Genomic DNA, 2,935 nt, shown 5'->3' on the forward strand with positions numbered 1-2,935 from the left:
GGTATGTCAATTATATCTCAATAAACCAGGAAAGGAAAAGATTGGCCAGAAATCCAGATGAGCCTCACAGTTTTCATTCCCGATGCCAAAGCAAAGGCTGCTTTTGACAAAGGTAGTCCTGTAATAAAATATAGTTGTTGTTGTTTTAAAGCTATGTCAAAAAACCAGAGTTCATAATGTAATGCTGCTAAGTGAAGGGGCAGTTGTGTAATTCCATCCAAAAAACTTTGCTTCAGTATGTTTTTTGGTTGAATGAAATACTGTTCACCCTTGGTCAACAATTTTCATTGATGGTCCTTCATGTTCTCTCCCAGGCAGAATTCAAAAATTAAGGGTCAGGTAGGCACAGTCTTTATCCTAAGAATGCACTCATGATGCTCCAGGATCCAAGGAAGATGGTTGGCAGAAATTATAGGGTTTCAGCCCCACCTATTATTGGGAAAATAGTCCTGGAAGATGACTCAGGCATTGGCTGGGAGACTAGAAAGAGTAGGCGTGTATAAACCAGGAGGGCAGAAGAGATCAAGACCTGGAGGAAGAGAAAGCAGATTTGTACTGATAACCCTTGCATGGGACAGATCTGTGTCTCTACTCTGCAACTGGGCCTGAATCACCACGACTTGGAATCTGTGTTAACTCTCAGAGGACGGCTTTGAAAATATCTATTTTTTACCTTTATGAGGTTGTTTAGGATCAGGGCAGGCCTGCGCTACAGATAAAGGTTAAGAATGATCCAATAACAAAAAGATAGGGTGCTTGCTTGGGCAGCACATATACTAAAATTGGAACGCTACAGAGAAGATAAGCATGGCCCCTGTGCAAGGATGACATGCAAAATCGTGAAACATTCCATATTTTTAGTAAGTCAGAGAAAAACAAATATCATATATTAATGCATATATGTGAAATCTGAAAAACTTGGTATAGACGATCTAATTTACAAAGCAGAAATAGAGACAAAGAGGTAGAAAACAAACGAATGGATACCAAGGGGGAAGGGGGGTTGTGGGTTGAATTGGGAGATGGCGATTGACATAAGGATACTATTGATACTATGTATAAAATAGATAACTAATGAGAACCTACTGTACAGCACAGGGAACTCTAGTCAATGCTCTGTGGTGACCTAAATGGGAAGGAAATCCAAAAAAGAGGGGATATACATATATGTATATGTTTAGCTGATTCACTTTGCTGTGCAGTATAAACCAACACAATATTGTAAAGCAACTACACTCCAACAAAAATTAATTTTAAAAAAAGATAGTGACGCAGAGGTGGGGGAATCAGGCAGAATCTGGCACGTGGGAAACGTTCTCAGTGTATGTCAAAGGCTCAGCGTCAGAAGCCAAATTGCCTGGATTTGAATCCTGGCTGTCATTTACCAGCTGAGAGACATTGGACGAATTCCAAAACATCTCTGTGCCTCGGTTTCCTCTTCTGAAACGTGAGGAAAGCATTAGCTGTACTTTATAGGGTAATTTGTGATAAGTGCTAAGTATGTGATCATTTTGATTGGAAATAATAGCAATGAAAATAAACCCACTGTAGAATTAAATGTTTAAAAATATGTATGTATTCACATCCATACAATGTATTGCATGTACACACACACAAATATATTAATAAAGGAATCATTAAATGAAAGAAATTTGAGAAATCTTACCCATTTGCCCTAGAAAGCTACGCTCTCCCTCTCATAGGCTCCAACTCTTAAGTCTGACATGTTGTTTGATGGCCCCTGGGGATAAGTAGACAAAGAAAATAGGGAGACTATGAAAGAATTCATGCTCACTGAGAAACTACATTCCCGAAGAATCCCTGATTGCTGAGAAAGCAATCCCAGCTGTGAGGAAAGACCTAGCAGTTCCCAGGAACTCTCTGAACGAGGCTAGAGTTATCCCTGGAGCTCCAGCTTAAGCTGGCCTCTTTCCGCCACTGTCACTGTTGTGGAGGAATACTTTGTCAAAATACACATTTACCTGGCTGTCAAATTTTGAAGGTATAGTATAATGTGCATGTATATATCCTTGGAAATTTGTGGAATAGAAGAGTGTAATATGCATGTATATATCCTTGGAAATTTTGAAGGTATAGTATAATGTGCATGTATATATCCTTGGAAATTTGTGGAGGAGAATATCCAGTTAACAGTAAATAAATAAAGGTGGTATGGATAATCAAATACTATTTTAAGTGGAATTATCTGAAAAGGGAATTCGTGTAATCATCATGGCCATTTTCCCTCCACTCTTCCACTTCAGCCTTTTCTGCAGCTAAAATCAGAAAGAAGGTGAATCGTATTATGTCCTAATAATGTCACTTGTAAGGAAAGAGAAATGATCTCCTAAAACTCTATCATAGGTTCAGCACACTGATGGGCTTGGCGTCACTGGCCAGACCTTGGTTTTGTTCCTGCTGCACCTGCTACGCAGGGAGGGGCTCAAATTTTTCAACTTGAGCTTCGGTTGTCTCTTCTGTAATGTGGTCACATCAGTCATGCATCCTCCCAGGTACTTAAGCCCTTGACATAGTACTTGCACAGGAAAGTGTTTTAAAATGCTTGCTATTGTTTTCTTCTAAATTTATATAAGCTACATTATAATTATGCTCTTGTACTAAGCCAACAATTGATTTTTATTCTAAAGAAAACCCAATGGTTTGTTTGTATTTATTTATTTTTAAAATACATTTATTTATTTATTTATTTTTGGCTGCCTTGGGTCTTCGTTGCTGCGCGCGGGCTTTCTCTAGTTGCGGCGAGCGGGGGCTACCCTTCCTTGCGGTGCGTGGGCTTCTCTTGTTGCGGAGCACCGGCTCTAGGTGCGCGGGCTTCAGTAGTTGTGGCTTGCGGACTCTAGAGCGCAGGCTCAGTAGTTGTGGTGCACGAGCTTAGTTGCTCCGCGCCATGTGGGATCTTCCCTGACCAGGGATC

At 40.2% G+C, this 2,935-nt stretch overlaps 1 non-coding gene across 1 annotated transcript; it reads left to right on the forward strand.

The window, feature by feature from the left end:
- The first annotated feature begins 752 nt into the window (after positions 1 to 752).
- LOC112065696 (U6 spliceosomal RNA) lies at positions 753 to 859 on the forward strand. Its single transcript, XR_002892190.1, has one exon. It is a non-coding gene; the product is annotated as a U6 spliceosomal RNA (small nuclear RNA).
- The last annotated feature ends 2,076 nt before the right edge of the window (positions 860 to 2,935 follow it).

This window comes from Physeter macrocephalus, chromosome 7 (assembly GCF_002837175.3).
Source record: "Physeter macrocephalus isolate SW-GA chromosome 7, ASM283717v5, whole genome shotgun sequence".
Taxonomy (NCBI): domain Eukaryota; kingdom Metazoa; phylum Chordata; class Mammalia; order Artiodactyla; family Physeteridae; genus Physeter; species Physeter macrocephalus.